At 43.8% G+C, this 18,274-nt stretch overlaps 1 pseudogene across 1 annotated transcript in view; it reads right to left on the bottom strand.

Moving 5' to 3' along the window:
- Positions 1–3,557, bottom strand: part of LOC113195597 (speedy protein E4-like) — a 67,102-nt pseudogene extending 63,545 nt beyond the window's left edge. Inside the window, exons 1-2 of the transcript XR_013344270.1 lie at positions 3,262–3,557; positions 288–434 (exon numbers count right to left, since the gene is read on the bottom strand). The product of XR_013344270.1 is annotated as a speedy protein E4-like (transcript). The remainder of the gene's footprint in view (positions 1–287; positions 435–3,261) is intronic.
- Between the last annotated feature and the right edge of the window lie 14,717 nt (positions 3,558–18,274).

Raw genomic sequence — 18,274 nt, forward strand, 5'->3', positions numbered from 1 at the left:
TGTCCAGAATAGGCAAATCTATGGAGACAGAATGCAGATGAGTGGGTGCCTAGGGCTTGGTCAACTGGCGGGGGCTGGGGGGATGCTAATTGGTACTGACAGGATTTCTTTTGGAAGTGATAAAATGTTTGGAAGTTGATTGTGGTGATAGTTACACAACTCTGACATGTACTAAAAACCCTGAGTTGTATACTTTAAATGGGTGCATCACAGCGTATGCAAATTACATCTCAATAACTATTAAAATAAAATGAAATAGGTGTCAAATAGAAAAGGCTATTCTTTACCTTTCACGGTGACACACATGATGGTTGACACAATAGCAATAACAACTGCCAGGAGGACCCTGAGGAAGATCAAGTAACTGTTGAGCAGGATTCCACAAGCACATCAAATCTCCTTTGCTGCATGACATGTTAAGTCAAAATGCCAATCTACCTGTCCAGAAATAGGGAGGGTCAGAAATGGAATTGAAAGAGCTGCTTTGTAACACATGATACAAAGAAGTAAAAGGAGGTAATATTTTCCAAAACAAGGTAACCCTGACTATGGACTATAATTTTCATTAATATAAAGACATACTAAGTCTGCTATTTGAGGAGGCATCCTGGGAGCCTGTGTGCCTTTGACCTGCAACAGCCCCACTTTTGGAGGTTTGCGGCTTCTGCACTTCTGCCCTCCCTACAAAATAAGACTCCCAAAGTAAGCTAATTCATTTTTTGGTTCCTGGGATTGAACCCAGGGGTGTTAACCACTGAGCTACATCCCCAGCCCTTTAGAGATGGTCTAAGTTGTCCAGGCTGGCCTAGAATTGTTGCAGTCCTCCCTTGGTCTCTCCTGAGTCGCTGGAGATTACAGGATTGAGCCACCATGCCCAGCGTGGCCTAAGCTAATTCTTCAGATCAAAATAAAACTAGCATATTGAATGAGAGGGTCCGTACTGGGGTACAGAGAAAATCCTGCCTCTGCCCCACTATCCAAAGAGGACAGGCTGGGGTGAAAAGGGAATCTGGTTTTCCCTAGAGACATTATTACTAGGTACCCAGCTGTGACACCGAACTCTAGCCTATTTTCCATATGCCTAATTTCTAGTGGCCAATGGTTTTGACATTAATGTTCCAATTTGGGAAATTTCCAATCCAAATCCTTCAGCTACAAAGGGAATTCAGGGTTTTTACAGACTTTAGATATTCTCTGGATTCTCATGTGCCTTAGATCCCTGTTACCACTGGGCCCCCAAAGGGAACCGGGAATGTGGGGAACTGCTGGAGGCTTAGCCATTGCTGATATCTGCCTGGGAAAATGGTTCTCTGCACTAGATATCCTCCAACCTCAGCCAAGTAGTTGGTTGGCATCACAGGCATGCACTACAAACCAGATGAACACTATCTTTAATAAACTGTTTCCTTGGGAAAAAAAAAAACATACACTAAGTCAATGAAAGAGTATGGCTTTCTTTCTTTTTCAGTTTCTAAGTTTATATCATTGTTCTTATTTTATGTCTATTATAGTCTATTTAAATCCATTTCTAGCCACAAGGACGCAAATATAATGTCAGCTGCTGGAAAACTGCTTGATATGACTCAGAAATATGCAACTGATAAACCAATAAACTACATGTTTGCTAAATTATTAAACAGAAAATTTATACATCTGTGGATTAACAAGATCAACACACATTGAATCTGAACCAAGAGGGAAGGCACTGAACACAGATGCAAACATGTTCACAGTGAGCACTGATAAAACTCAAAAGGAGAAGTCCTGTGGTTTTGTAACTATGATTTTGTAACTCACTGCAGAACAATGAAAGACAGCAGTGAACAACACAAAGGAATAAGAAGTCTGACCCATCTCTATAGGTATTTTAGCAAAAGGCAAGACTGCCCTATTAAAGATTCAAGCCCGGATAAGAAGCGGAACTGGGGGACTGGAATTTAGCACAGTAGTTGAGTGCTTGTGTTTTTCATCAGTTTTGTGCTATCAGGTCGCCATGTCTACACAAAATAATAGGGAAATGATCTCTGAAAAACCTGGCCCTAAAAACTACAAAGTTCCTGGAAAGCAGATCACATTTCTTGTTTTGAAATCCCTTTCCCCTTCAGAATCTACTTTTTCAGAACCATGATATTATTCTTTGCCCACACCCTTTGCAAGTGGACTTCATGCACCAATGGCGCTCCCCACTGGTTCCACACTCGGGAACAACACACATATGCGGAGCCATTCTGCTTCTTGAGAAATTCTGCCACCCCCAGCTCAAGAAGGGCAAGGAAGGGCATTATTTCCTACTTCTGTCTTGCAGGGCAGGAGCTCTGCTCTCCCGAAAAGTGGGAACCATGCAAGTGCACCTGGCTCTGTTGTGGTGTGAACTGATAAATACAATCAATAGAAGTGTAAATTAGATTACATATTAGTTTAAAAATATAGCTTATAGATATAAGAGTTTGATAAGTGAGATAAGACAATTATGAAGCAAGAACTGTCAGAGACAGGCCTAAGACTCCATTTTGCTGCCTTCTATAAAAAACTGTTACAAAAGCTGTTTTCTTATAAAAATTGTTTTTCTGTACTTTGTACCCCACAAATTGTACCCTAATCAGGATGCAGCGGTAGTCATGGTGAGCTACATCCTGGGTCTGAGTACACTTGTGGGTCTATATGACTTCGAAGTAGATTCTCAGCCCCCGCAACCCCCCCGCTCAAATTCAGGAAGCGACTGTCCAGCACCTGCTTGAACCCAGGACTGTGGTCAACTAACTGCAAAGCTAATGCTTTTTTTGCTTCTGTTTATCAGCTGGCTTGCTGACTGGAAAATTCCAGTCCCGCCTGGAGCCCACAGGTCCCACTTCCTAATGTTTTAATTTCTATGACTGGCTAGCTTACATGGTGTTAAGCAAGTCACTGAGTGGTGGATTTTGTGCTTATATTCTCTTTGGATGAACCAGGAAGCTGCTGTCCTCCCACAGAGCTTAAGTCTCCACGATGGGTGACAGTCCCTGGCCAAGTAAATAAAGCTCTCTTCTGATTTGAAATTCGGACTTTCAGTGCTTTCTGAGGCGTCTCCTCATAACAGCTCCAGAAAGTTCGAGGCCGCGATTTTTGGTCTGTAATGACGCCCCGCTCCACCAGTCCTCCGCGCGGCAGCCCGCGCTCCTGCCCTGCAGCGCTGACCTCTGGGCCGCGGGTGTGTGACCCCGACGCGGCCTCCCCTCTCCCGGCCTCGGTCTGACGTCTGTAAAGCGGGGACAGCAACCTTACCTACCTGCTCCGCCACGGTGAGGACCAGGCAAGGGACTAAAAGGCCATCGCCGTGACAGTACCCGGCAGGCTGGCGACTCTCCTCAGAGCCTCAGGTGACGGCTCGCCTCCCTGCTCCTCGTCGCCGTCCAGGACAGCGCTCGCAGGAACAGCTTTAAGAACGCAGGGAAGACCAAGTCATAGCGGGCAAGCGACGGCCAAAGAGCAGCAACCCTCAGACGACGCCGGCGCCTCACACCTCCCTGGAGTCCGCAAGCAAAACCGCCGGGACTTCGCACAGGCGCACAAGGCGGGGCACTGCGCATGCTCGCTCAGGACCGAGGCGCGCGCACGCGCACTGAGCCACCCGCCGCCCACCGCCCTGTGCACCTGCGAGGCTCGCCGACCCAGTGACTTGTTGGCTGCGATTACATCTTTTACTTTATTTTTTCCCTCTTTATAGGTGTTTTGTTTTGTTTTGTTTTTTATACTTTGCATTACAGTTTAATGAAGGTGCCCCCTTCACGGTGGAAATGGGACTTCAGTGGGGACATGAAGTGATTTGAGTTCTAGACACAGACCAGGTTCAAGCAGAACCTGGAGACCTGCCTGGCAGAGGTGGCTGGAGCTCAGCTTTCAGCTTCATGGATCTCTGCCAATGCCTTTAAAAAAAATATATTTTTTTAGCACAACTTTATACCTCTGGCTGTACATGGTGCAGAGTCACGCTGTCGTGTAATTATAACTGAACATAAGGTAATAAGGTGGGTCTCATTCCACCATCCTTCCCCACTCTCACGTCCTCTCCTCTCCCTTCACTCCCCTCTGCCCAATCCAAAGTTCCTCCATTCTTCCCTACCGCCCCCGCCCTCCATTATGGGTCAGCATCCACTTGTCAGAAAAAATAAGACCACAAGTCTTGTCCTTTTGATTTCTTTTTGCAGTGCTCACCATGAACATCTTTGCATCTCTGTTCTATTCCAACCCTCTTGGGTCAGAATCAATGTGTGTTGATCCTGTTAATCCACAGATGTACAAATTATCTTGCTAGTAATTTAGCAAACATAGTTTGTTGGTTTACTTGTTGCATATGATGTCAGTTTTCCAGCAGTTGACATTAATCTGCTTGCTTATAGATTTAAGTGCATTTAAACGGAATATAGCAGTCATAGAATAAGAGCAATGCTATAAGCATGGAAAGTGAAAAAGAGAGAGAGCACCATACTCTTTGGTTGACTTAATGTATCTTTTATTGAAGAAAATTCTATTCCACAGTAAGCCTTACCTTGTTTTGAAAAATATTAACTTGCTTTACTTCTTTTTTTTAATATTTATTTTTTAGGTGTAGTTGGACACAATACCTTGATTTTATTTATTTATTTTTATGTGGTGCTGAGGATGGAACCCAGGTCCTCACACATGCTAGATGAGCGCTCTACTGCTGAGCCACAACCCCAGCCCAACTCCCTTTACTTCTTTTATCATGTTTTACAAAGCAGCTCCTTGGATTTACTTCCTACCCTCCCTGTTTCTGGACAGGTGGATCGGCATTCTGACTTTATATGTTATTCCCAAAGGGAGACTAGATGTGCTGATAGAATCCTTCTCTGTTACTTGATTGTCCTCATGATCCTCCTGACAGTTGTTATAGGTACTGTGTTGGACATTGTGTGTGTCAGCATGAAAGGTAATGAGTAGACTTTTTAAATGGACACCTATTCCTTTTTATTTTAATAGCCTTATTAAGATATAATTTACATACCACGAGACTCACCCATTTGAAGTGTATAATTTGGTGGGTTTTAGTACATGTCAGAGTTGTGCAACTATCACCACAATCAACTTCAGAACATTTTCATCACTTCCAAAAGAAATTCTGTCTGGGGCTGGGGAAGTGGCTCAAGCGGTAGCTCGCTCGCCTGGCATGCGTGCGGCCCGGGTTCGATCCTCAGCACCACATACAAACAAAGATGTTGTGTCCGCCGAAAACTGAAAAATAAATATTTTAAAAAATCCTCTCTCTCTAAAAAAAAAAAAAATCCTGTCTGTAACTATTAATAGTCACTCATTTCTCCCAGTTCACCCAGCCCTAGGCATCCACTCATCTGCATTCTGTCTCCACAGAGTTCCCTACTCTGAACCTCATATAAGTGGACTTTTGGTCTGGATTCTTAGCATAATGTTTTCATGGTTCATTCATGTTATATGTTCAGTACTTCATTTCTTCTATGGCTGAATAAGGTTACACTGAAGGGATAGACTACATTTATTCACTTGATACCAATAATGCTGCTGCTATGAATATTTGCACACAAGGTTTTGTACAGACATATGTTTTCATTTCTCTCAGGTATGCACCTGGGAGTGGAGTTGCTGGGTCATGTGGTAACTCTGCGTTTAACCTTTTTAGGAACTGCCAGACTTCTGAGCAGATGTTCCTTTTACTTTCCCAACAGCATGGTAGAAGGGTTCTAATTTCTCATCTTTGCCAACACATTATTCTCAGACTTTCTGATTATATGCATCCTAGTGAGCAGGAAATGGCATCCCGTGGTTTTGATTTGCATTTCTTTGGTAACTAATGGTGTTGACCATCCTTTTGTGTGCTTATTGGCCATATCACTTTTTTTATATCACTTTTGGAGAATTGTCTACTTCTGTAAAAGTATAAACATTTTTTTCTTTTTTCAATGAGTTAGAGTTATGCTGATTCTGAGTGCCCCCCCTTTTTTCTTTTTGGATCTGGGGATCAAACCCAAGGCCTTACACATGTTAACAACAGTCTACCAATGAACTACATCCCCAGGTCCTCCAGCTATTCCTTATGATAATTTTCCCTATACACTAGAGATTTCTGCAATCATTTCTTTGGAAATATCTCTGGAAATGGAATCTTCTCTTCTTTGATTGCTGTGGTTCACAGTGAATTGAGCATTCTGTGACTAAAAAAAAAAAAAAAAAAAAAATGTGTAGGAAATTTTTTAAATTGACCAGGCAGCAGGGCTGTATAACAAGTCACCATCCAAAGTATTTGGGGATTTTGTGTCTTGAGTCAGGATGTATGAAGATGCTTATCCATTGTGGGTGGAAAACTGGAAAGCTAATAATACAAGGGATGATAGAGTGCAGGTCCTGACATGATGCCAGCACCATCACAACCCTGGTTAGAGCCCAGGAGTCCTCTGCAGGTCATGCTGGTGTCATGGGTTGCCTATCCCACAGCCTCCTCCAATCAGAGCCCTGCTTTGTTTAGTCCGCCCCAGCCCTCAACACCAAGGATGTCAGAGAAGTTGGCGTGAGCCCAGCTCAGACAGTCCTCACATGTGGGTGACTGGTTCAGGAGTGGATGTGGGACCCAGTGTGGGCCACTGAAAATCAGGAGCATGTGCTGGAAGTTTCTGTGGAAGTGCTTCCTTGCTGCTTTGGGAGAGATCAGGATGCTTGTCCACTCCCCCACGGAGGAGGTGATGCTATGAAAATCCTGATCCCATTCACTTCTCACAACCGGCCCCCCTGTACAGGTCCTTCCTACCTTTAGATTGAGTAACTTATGGCTGAACTAAACTAAACTGAACTAAAAGCAATATTTCATAAACACATGTCAGTTTACCAATTTGTTGCAAATAATTAGTACTGAACGCCTTATTAAAAACATGATGTAAATTTCCATGAAGAATGCCATAAACCTCAAACTAAAAATCTTCCTGACAGCAAAGGAAACAATCAAGAATGTGAAGAGAGGGGCTGGAGATGGGGCTCAGTGGTAGAGCGCCCCCCTAGCATGGGTGAGGCCCTGGGTTCGATCCTCAGGACCACATCAAAGAAATAAATAAAATCAAGGCATTGTGTCCAACTACAACTAAAAAAAAATATTAAATAAGAAAATAAAAAAATAATGTGAAGAGAGAGTCTAGAGAAAAGGAGAAAATCTTTCCCTTCTGCACCTCTGATAGAGTATTAATCTCCACTATATATAAAGAATTCAAAAGGGGCTGGGGTTGTGGCTCAGGGGGAGAGCACTTGCCTCCCTGGCACGTTTGAGGCACTAGGTTTGATCCTCAGCACTACATAAAAATAAATAAACAAAATAAAGGTATTATGTCCATCTACAACTAAGAAATTTTTTTTAAAAAAAATAAAGAATTCAAAAAACTTAACACCAGCAAACAAATAACCCGATCAATAAATGGGCAAAGGAACTTCTGTGAATAATTCACAGAAGAAGAAGTATGAACGATCAACAAACAGATGAAAAAAAATCAATGTCTTTAGCAATTAGAGAAATGCAAATTAAAACTATACTGAGATTTCATTGTACTCCAGTCAGAATGGCAATTATCAAGAGTACAAGTGGGCTGGGGCTGGGGCTCAACGGTAGTGTGCTTGCCTGGCATGTGGCACTGGGTTCGATTCTCAGCACCACATAAAAATAAATAAAATAAAAGTCTATCAATAACTAAAAAAATTTAAAAAGAGTACAAGTAACAGTATTCATAAGGATGTGGGAAAAAAGGTACACTCATATATTGTTGGTGGGACTGCAAATTGGCACAACCACTCTGGAAAGCAGTATAAAGATTCCTCAGAAAACCTGGAATGGAATCACCATTTGATAACCACCAGTTATCCCATTCCTCAGCATATACCCAAAGGACTTAAACCCATATACTATAGTGAAATGGCCACATCAATGTTTATACCAGCTCAATTGACAAGAGCTAAGCTGTGGAACTAACCTGGATGCCCATCAACAGAGGAATGGAGAAAGAAAATGTGGTATATATACAAAATGGAATATTACTCAGCCATAAAGAAGAATGAAATTATGTCATTTCCTGGTAAATGGATAAACTAGAGACTATCATAATAAGTAAAATAAGCCAACCCTCCCCCCAAAAAAACAAAGGCCAAATGTCTTCTCTGTTATGCAGATGATCTAACACAATAAGGTGGTGGGGAATAGAAGTCTAATCACTGGATTAGACAAAGAGGGATGAAAGGAAGGGAGGGGGCAATGAGGGTGAGAATAGGAAAGACAGTAAAATGTATCAAACATAATTTTCCTGTGTTCACATAGGAATACATAACCAGTATAACTCCACATCTTCTCCAACCACAGAATGGGAAGTTATATTCCAAGAATGTATAATATGTCAAAATGCATCCTACCATCATGTATAACTAAAAAGGACAACAACAGAAAAGAACAGCATGAAAAAGGTAAGAAGCAAACAAACAAAAATTCCAGGTATGGAAAAAGTATTTGTAACACCTTAAATGAAGAAGCAGTCTCCTCAGTATATAAGGACTTCTACCCTAGGAAGAGAACCCACAGGCAGTAGAAAGACAGGCAGACAACACGAGCAGTAGAGAAAACAAATGACTTTCAAATGTATAAAATGTTTAGCTTCAATTACAAAATAAAATCTGTTAGTACATTGCACTGGTGAGGCTGGGTAGAAATAGGCAGCTCTTTTTTTTTTTTTTTTTTCCCCCAGTGCCAGGGGTGGAACCTGGGCCCTTGCATGCCAGGCAAGTCCTCTGCCATGAGCCAGGTCCCCAGCCCTCAGGCAGCTCATTTTGTTGGTGAGAAAGTAAATTAATTGAATCCCTTGGGATCGTAGACACCCATTTTTTCCTATATATTTGATGTGTGCAAAGGAGCTCTTGTAGGGATCTTCATCATGGTGCTGTTCCTAGAAATAAAACATCAGAAAACACTATGTGTGTCCAAAGGTCACTGATTAGGTGAACCTGCTTCATCCATTTCATGGTCTGCTGTGCACCTTTACGTGAGAAAGTGATTCCTGGATATGAATTTGTGGAAGGCCCCTCCCCTGTGCCTCTGATAGTGCCCAGCCCAGGGCAGACGAGCCCAGAACCACTGCTGACCTCTGCCCTTAGGCTGCTGGCACTGAAACAGGTTGCACAGTGGTGGGGGAAAAAGAAAGAGAAAATAAGTTGTGAACAGTAAAGGGTGATTTCGTGTGGGCTAAGGTACAGGACATCATATGTCATTTGCTGGTCTTCTAAACCGAATAAAATATGTATTGCTTATGTACAGACTGATGATCCTGGAAAGGGACACAGCCACTAGTAAGAAGTCTCTAGTGAAGGTAACTGAGGACTAGGGGTTCAGGGAAGGGAGGAAGTCCTAAAATTTAATGTATTGTTATTATCATCACCGCTGTTCTGTGGTATTTTGTATGGAACCCAGGACATTGTTAAAAGTGTTCTACCACTGAGCTACACTTCAGCCCTAAAATTGAGTTTTTACCTACTTGAACTATTTGCGCTTTTTAACCTTTAGTTGCATTACATGCACCAAATCAGTGAGGGTTTTTTTCTTATAAACTTTCCTTTCAGGTCTGCTTTTTTAAAATAATTAACACATTGGTAAATCTTATTCTTGGCATGTGTATATATTCTATTGAACCTATGTTTCATTAGTCACGTCTTAATAATTAATCCATCGTTGGAGCACAAATTCAATGTAATTAGCCTTGCCCTGATATTCCTCTATAAAAGAAGTATCGAAAGTTGTAGAGGAAGCGTTTGGAACAAATATAATTCTGTTATCTGTATTCGAAAAAATTGATCCTCAGGGATGGGATTGTGGCTCAGCGGTGGAGAGTTTGTCTAGCACGTGCAAGGCCCTGGGTTCAATCCTCAGCACCACAGAAAAATAAATAAAATAAGGGTATTGTGTCCAACTACAACTAAAAAATAAATATTTTTTTAAAAAGACTGACCCTCTTTTTCTTGGTTATGAATACATATGAGTTGTTTGTTGTGAACAGTTTTGATATTATCGCAGTCATTTCTTTTTCTATGATTTGTGTGCTTCTGCGTGTGCATGTGTGCATGGCCCTCAGGATTGAACCCAGGGGCGCTCTAGAACTGAATCATATCCCCAAGCCTTTTTATTTTTTATTTTGAGATAAGGTCTCTTTAAGATGGTGAGGCTGGCCTTGAACTTGCAATCCTCCTGCCTCAGCCTCACAAGTCGCTGGGTTTATAGGCATCTGCCACTCGTCCTGGTTCTTTTTTGATTCAAGAACCTCCCAGATGAAACCCTGTAGGTTTAACAGGCCCGTGTGTGAGGTTTAACTGGAAACGTCCATTCTCATTGCTACCATGTGTTCACAGAGAAGGCCCTTGACAGACGAGGGCTGCCGCTCTCCGTTTGGTTTTGGAGATGAGACGCCTCCTCCTTCTCCTCTGCCTTTGAGCCTCAGGAGCTCTTGCTTATCTCCAGCCAGAGAAGATTGCTGCAGTGACTAAAAGCATCCACAGTTTTGTGACACAGGCCTTTTTGTTGCTCAGCCATCAGTGGCTGTACCTGATGCAGGACCATAAGTCACTCGAGGAAGACTGGTGAGGAACGTTGCAACACAACTGTCCTCCTTGGTAGCGGGTCATCATTCCTCATGTACCCATGAGGAAGGAGCTATCCAGTTCTGTCTGCTACTTACAAACCCATCGTCTTGGCCATGGTGATGGGGCAGAAAGAAAAAAATTTCAAAAGTAGGCCCTAGTTATGGTCTGGATTCTCCCCTGTTAATTAAGTTAATGACAGCAGCTGCTGGGTACTTGGGTCTACCATTACCTGCTGCTCTGCCTGTGTCCCCCAAGCCTTATGACCTAGCAGAGCTGCAGTTGCCATTGAAGCCATGTACTTGTCCCAGGATGACAGAGCAGTGTTCAGGGTGGGATGGAGTGTATCAGGGCCCAGCCACATTGCCAACCACCTACTGCTGCCCCTAGCCAAGTGCAAGCAGATGTGCTGGGGACTATATATCCACACAGACCACAGCTCTCCTGAGCCTGCTATGTCAGCATGGGCTTGCAGCATGGGCAACACCAAGGCAAGCCAGAGCATGCTAAACTGTCACCCCACTTCAGCCTGGCCCTGGACCAGTACAGGTACCCTCTTGTCACACAGGGCTGCAGTTCTGATCACCTGGGCATCCAGGATCCACTAACTTCAACCTCCTGGGAAGCTGGGATTGCAGGCCAGCAGTGAGAAAACAGACCTGAATGGAAGTTCAGTCTCAAGAGTTAACCAATAGCATTGGTATTTTTCCAAAACTGATTTGCATAAATGTCATGCAGTGTGTTCACCCAAGTACCGTATAAATCCTTAGACTAGCACACTCCCAAGTAGCAATCCTATTGGGTCTCCTCTTGCCCTGTGGGAGTTCTGTTTCTGTTCACACTTGAATATATTCTGCTCTTGCACTCACTTATCCTCATCTGTGGTTTTCATTCTTCAAATTCATGACAAAGAATCCAGAAAGAAGAAATTTGCAGTGAGCTGTGGGGTCTCCTGCAATACTAGGTGCATAGCTCACCATTGAGAGCTTCCACTCTTAACACCACTTGGTGGGAGTTGAGAAGAAATGGAATTTTTTGGCTTCAGAGGTCTGTAACTGACACAGAACCCACCTGTCAGTAGAAGCAGAGAAACTCTAGCTTCATCAGTATGTTTCAGGCAGGGAAACTGAGGCCCAGAGACATGAAGTGACTTAGCTACCATGGCCCAGGTGGCAGGCCAAAGGGCCTGATTCAAACTTCATACCCCATAATGGAACCCCAAATGCTAGCATATTTGTGGAGTTCTACACAAATCCTCTAGAGGCAAATAGAGCATGGGATGTGTCCCCTCTGTGTCCTTCTGCAAAGCAAAGACTTTTCTGCCCTGCTGATATTGATGCTGACTGGGGAAGGGCGTGTGCTTTTCTAAGCTTTTCCTCCCCAGGGAGGACCTGCCACTCTGAGCCAGGGCGGTCTAATCCGCCAGTTAACAAGGTCAGGTGGCTCAAACTGTGCGTCCTTGGGCACTTGTTCTCCCACATCTGAGAGATGCCCAGCGTTTAGGCAAGAATCACAGTCAAATTCTTCTTGTCCTAAATACACTTTGCAGGGGCTGGGGCTGTAGCTCAATGGCAAATTACTTGCCTAGCATGTATGAGGCACTGGGTTCGATCCTCAGCACCATATAAAAATAAACAAGTAAAATAAAGGCATGCTGTCCATCTACAACTACAAAAAGAATTAAAACAGATAAATAAATACACTTTGCAGAACACATCATGGTATTCATCAGCCAAAACCTTTAGGACATTTTGCGCAGACCCATGCAGATTGAGATGAATGGGGCTGGGCTTTGCACTGCTCTGGTTTTCACATGTTGGAAGGGAAACCCAACCCTTGGACCACAGGAGCAAAGGCCTCTGTGCAAACCCCCACTTCCTTTGAATCACTTATGAGTCCCCAGTTCCACTCTGACAGTTTCCATCTCCATTAGGGAAGAGTCCACAAGGCTGAGCCTCAGATGCTGAATGTTGGTAAAGTTTGGCATTTCGAGGCTGCTCCCCCACCCAGATTTTCTCTTTGAGAAGCTGCCTTCTCTTCCCTGGTGTGTGACATCTAATCACTTCTCCATCAGCTACCTGAAGTCCCTGAAGTCCCCTTTGTGACACAGAGCCTGGTAGGGGATTGGGGGTACCCAATGCTGAACACAAGAGAGTCCCTGCTGGCCTGCAGGGAACATCTCACCCACTGACTCATCACTGCCAGGAAACACCTTTCACTGGTCCCCTGCCCTAGACTCTCCCACTGCCTGTGTGCTCTGGTTGGAAGTCAACAGCACACAGTAGCCCCAGCCTAAGACACTGTGGTGGGGAATTCTGCTGTGCCCCTTCCCTTCTGAAACTCGCCTCTCTCTAGTTCTCTCTAGTTCTCTGCACTGTGACCTCTAGTTGCCTTAGATATTCTGTCCTTTCTGCTCAGGGACACTGCTGACCCCATGTCCCCTCCTTCTCTGTGGATTGAACACTCCCTATCTGGCCAGAGAGCTGGGCTGTCTCTGGGCTGGCCTCTCAGGAATCTAAATTCCTAAACATGGATTTTCCATATATATTTCCCTCCTTTTAAATTTATTTCAGCTGAGACAGCAAACTGGACCCTTGAATCCATGTTGGGCAGAAGCAACCAAAGTCCACCATTGACGCTCATTCTGTTTTTCCCAAGGATGTCACTGGATCTGTGGTCACAGAGGGGAAACACTCTTTGAGGTGCAGAGACCTTGACTCACCAGAGGACGGAGGATGTTGAGAAGAGAGGACAAGGTGTGGAGAACCTGCTGGGGAGGAGGTGAGTGGAGTTTGCTTAGAAGCTTCCTATTCAGGGGGACCCCCAAGTTAGGACACTATTTGGGACCAGCCCTCAAAGAGACACATGGCATGAGGTGTGGGAGGGGCCCTAGTGAAAGCATTTGTGTCCACAGGACATTGATGTGCTCAGTGCCTCACCAACCAGGGAAGCTCACCTTGGTTGCAGTGGCCTGAGTTTTTACTGGAATTCATTAGGGAGGCATGGGGTTTCAGTTGTCTTGCAGTAGAACCCAATCTTTGCCTTCCTCTGCTTCCTGGAGCACTGGCTGATAAGTAGCCCAAAGTTTCACACCCTCCCCTCATCATGTGGTGACATTTCTAGTGTGGCTGGCTCTCCCCAATTGGAATTGGCTTGTTATCATAAATTCAGTGTTGGTCCCAGGCACCCACAATAAATAATAACCTCTCCTTGTCACCCATAAAACTTCAAATACTGGGTAATGCAGACAAATCCATCCAAGCCAAGGAGTCACAGGAAATGGAACAGAGGAAGACAATTACTGAAACTAGATATGTGCCTCCCAGTGGTTCAAGTGCCTAAACTTGTTCCCCAGTGTGGCAGTATTGAGGTGGTGGAACCTTTTATATGTGGTGCCAAATGGAAAGTAATTAGATCATGGGGACCCTTACCTCAGAAGGCATTAATGCTGGTCTCACACACTGAGTTATGAGAACAGGTTGTTATTTTGGAGGGAGTAAGGAGACTACCACATGTATTTGACCCCTTTTGCCTGCTCCTTTTTACCTCTGCACCACACTCTGATGTCACCATGAAGCAGGAGGCTTCCAGGTATCCAGCACATGCTCCTGGACTCCCAGAACTATCAATTCAATAAATTTTATGGGGGCTGGGGGTATAGCTCAGTAGTACAAGACTTGCTAGCATGCATGTAGCCCTGGATTCAATCCTTGGCAGTTCAAAAGTAAGTAAATAAATGTCTATTCTAAATAAAATATCAAGCCGCATACATTTCTTTATTGCAACAATAATGTACTAAGACAGAGCTCCAGGAGATGGGCAGCAATCAGAAGCAGGATGAAGGTGATAGCTGAAGAGCAGCATGGAGTGTGGGCTCTGCAGACACTGAAATGGCTAGAAAATGAAGCCATCTGGTCTGGGGAGGGCAGCTTGGAAACAGATCCTGTTTATGAGACACATAGGAATCACAGGTAGTGAAGTAGCTCTAGGTCCACTCAGGATGGCAGACGTGGGTAGAAGAGGACATATGAGCACCTTGAAGAAGAACTGAATGAAAACGGGTAACCCAAGAAACTGATGCATGCGGTGTATGTATTTACCAGTCCCAGATCAGGCAAGAAAACAGACGGCCAGGCTACAGGGTCAGGGTGGGAGCATTTGGAAATCCTGGAGAAGGCTGTGGTATAAGCCCAGGGGCAGAGAGAAGCCTGCAGTGAGTCCAGCTGAAGAGAGGGGAGGTCACTGGGAAGGGGGAAAGCTCACACCACTCCCAGGATGAAGATATGGACCAGCTGAGAAAGTGAGAGGGCTGGAGGCCACGGAAAGCTGAGAAGGAAAATAAATCAAGGTGTGGGAGACCAACCTTGCAGGTGACTGGGTCACACTCCCCAGCTGGGTGCTGAGGCGCTCAGTCACAGAAATGTGGCAGAGCTTTCCCCACCCTTCTTGGGTGCGAGGGTCGGTGTCTCGTGCATGGGTGTGTCTTGCTACAGCCCCACGGGTGAAGCTATGCTCACCTGTTCCTTTATAATATAACCCCTTGCCCAGTTTAGGACAGAATCATCCATGGAAGTGCCTTGTGTGTGTCCCCTTCTCTTACTGTGCCCTTGGGTGTGGCCTACCCAGGTGTCAGTCAACCTGCTGACAGTGGACATCATGAAGATAGACTCAGCCCCCTGAAACCTGACCCCTTGCCTCATTTGAATAGCTTCTATTCCTGTGCTCTTGCTCTCTCTCTTCCTGGGGACCCTTAAGGTCAGAGGAGCCATCAGAGCGATCCCAAACAAAAAGGTATTTGTGTCTCTTGTGCGGTTATTTTGTGTAGCCTAGTCAGCCCAGTTTAACTGGAGTGATCCCTGAGCCTTTTAGTTGTGAGAACAGAAACCCGGCATCCCCACCAGCAATGTACAAGTGTACCCTTTTCCCCACATCCTCGCCAGCACTTGTTGTTGTTTGACTTCATAATGGCTGCCAATCTTACTGGAGTGAGATGGTATCTTAGGGTGGTTTTGATTTGCATTTCTCTGACTGCTAGAGATGGTGAGCATTTTTTCATGTACTTTGTATGTCCTCCTCTGAGAAGTGACTGTTCAGGCCCTTGGCCCATTTGTTGATTGGATTATTTGTTATCTTATTGTTTAATTTTTTGAGTTCTTTGTATACTTTGGATATTAGGGCTTTATCTGAAGTGTAAGGAGTAAAGATTTGTTCCCAGGATGTAGGCTCCCTATTACCTCTCTTATTATTTCTCTTGCTGAGAAAAAACTTTTTAGTTTAAGTAAGTCCCATTTGTTGATTCTTGTTGTTAACTCTTGTGGTGTGGCCAATTTGGAAAGCAGTATGGAGATTCCTTGGAAAACTGGGAATGGAACCACCATTTGACCCAGCTATTCCCCTTCTTGGACTATTCCCTAAAGACCTTAAAAGAGTGTACTATAGGGATATTGCTACAACGATGTTCATAGCAGCACAATTCACAATAGCTAGACTGTGGAACCAACCTAGATGCCCTTTAATAGATAAATGGATAAAAAAATGTGGCATTTGTACACAATGGAGTATTACTCTGCACTAAAAAATGACAAAATCATGGAATTTGCAGGGAAATGGATATCACTAGAACAGATTATGCTAAGTGAAGCTAGCCAATCCCTAAAAAACAAATGCCAAATGTCATCCTTGATATAAGGAGAGCACTAAGAACAGAATAGGGGGGAAGAGCATGAGAAGAAGATCACCATTAAACAGGGACGAGAGTGGGGAGGGAAAGAGAAAGAGAAGGGAAATTGCATGGTAAAGGAAAGAGACCCTCATTGTTATACAAAATAACATATAAGAGGAAGTGAGGGGAAAGGGGAAATAAACAAGAGAGAGAAATGAATTACAGTAGATGGGGTAGAGAGAGAAGATGGGAGGGGAGGAAAGGGGAGGGGAGGGGGGATAGTAGAGGATAGGAAAGGCAGCAGAATACAACAGACACTAGTATGGCAGTATGTAAAAAGTAGATGTGTAACCGATGTGAATCTGCAATATGTATATGGGGTAAAAATGGGAGTTCATAGTCTGCTTGAATCAAATGTATGAAATATGATATGTCAAGAGCTTTGTAATGTTTTGAACAACTAATAAAAATAATAATAATAAAAAGAAACTCGGCATCAAGGGAGTCGCTTTGGAAATGCATTGTGATGACAGGAGGAATGTGACTCAGAGATGGATGGTCAGGAGCAATTGAGACAAGAATATGGCAGACTCGGAGCGCCCAGGCTTCTGGAACCAAAGAACATACAGAGCTGCATGTGGAGGCTGAGCAGAGCTGGGGAGAGGACAGCTGTAGTTGTGGGTCACAGGAACAGCTGGCTTTCTTAGAGAAAGAGAATGTGGGGAAATTCAAAACCGTGTTAAGAATGATTAAAACAGAAAAGCAAGAAGGCAAAGGAATCAAGAGTTTGATGTTATAATAACTTATACAAAGTGGATCAGATGAGAAAATTAAAAGAGCAAAGAATTAGGAAACCACAATTTTATATGAAGAGAAAATGATGCCACAGGACATCAGAAGACACGTAGAATCCCAGACAGTTATGGCTACCCACACAGTTGTGCTATAACCCATGGGCTTTACTGAGGGAGGGGGTCGGGATAGTTTAAGAGGAAGGAAGAAAACCAGTGGCAGCAGTTTATAGGGACAAAATGTTTAGAGATCAGAAAGATGCAACGGGAATGACACAAGAGTCCATCAGGCCACCCAAGGACACTGTCTCTTCGGCTAATCCCAAACACTCAGGTTCTTTCCTATGATTGTTCAGATTCTTTGCTCTCCTGTATCTCTTGCCTAAACTATTCATACGCCACACCAACTGGAAAGCTGGAAAAATAAAATAGGGGCAGTGGTACTAAAAGGGAGAAGGGAGAATGAATGAAAGACAGCTTACCTGTCACTGCTACCTGCCAAGCTCTAGCTCAGTGTTCCCAAATCAGGAAATGTAATTTTCATTTTATTTTTAAAGTCAACTCATTATCTTTAATATTTACAACCAAAGCATTCATTTATGTCAATGTTTTGATAATTGGGGGGAAATTTAACATTTAATTATTGCCAAAATAATGATAGAGATATTCCTGCGACTTTTTCAGAAAGGAACAACCCAGCCCCTACCGCTAGGAATCCACCGATCTGCCACAGATAAGACCAGTCTTTCCCAAAGATGCATAAAATGGGAATTAAACAATGCTCTCCAGGATTTGGAATTTCAGTCAAAATAAATGCTCGGTTGGAATATTTTGCTTTTTTATTTTAAAATACCTATAGGTTTCAGGAAACTTGTGAGAATGGTACACACAATGTACCATTCATGCAATATCCCCCAATAGGAACACATGATAAGACTATAGGATAGTATTTACATTAGGAAATTTCATCCATTCCATGAGTCTGTAGGTCTTTATCAATTGGGAAATAGAGTCCTAGTACTTGCCTTGGTACCTGCGGTGAGCCCTGGAACATGGATTTCCGGTGAGCTCTGCATGCTGACTTCTGGTGTGGCCAGGAAATCGGTCTTACAGTGAGAATAGGAAGGCTGACTTAGGCAGGCCCAAAAGTTGGAGTCCGGTGCCTGCCTGCCCAGCATTACCCAAGACAGGCCTTTCATCAAGA

The sequence above is a fragment of the Urocitellus parryii genome, chromosome 9 (assembly GCF_045843805.1).
Source record: "Urocitellus parryii isolate mUroPar1 chromosome 9, mUroPar1.hap1, whole genome shotgun sequence".
Taxonomy (NCBI): domain Eukaryota; kingdom Metazoa; phylum Chordata; class Mammalia; order Rodentia; family Sciuridae; genus Urocitellus; species Urocitellus parryii.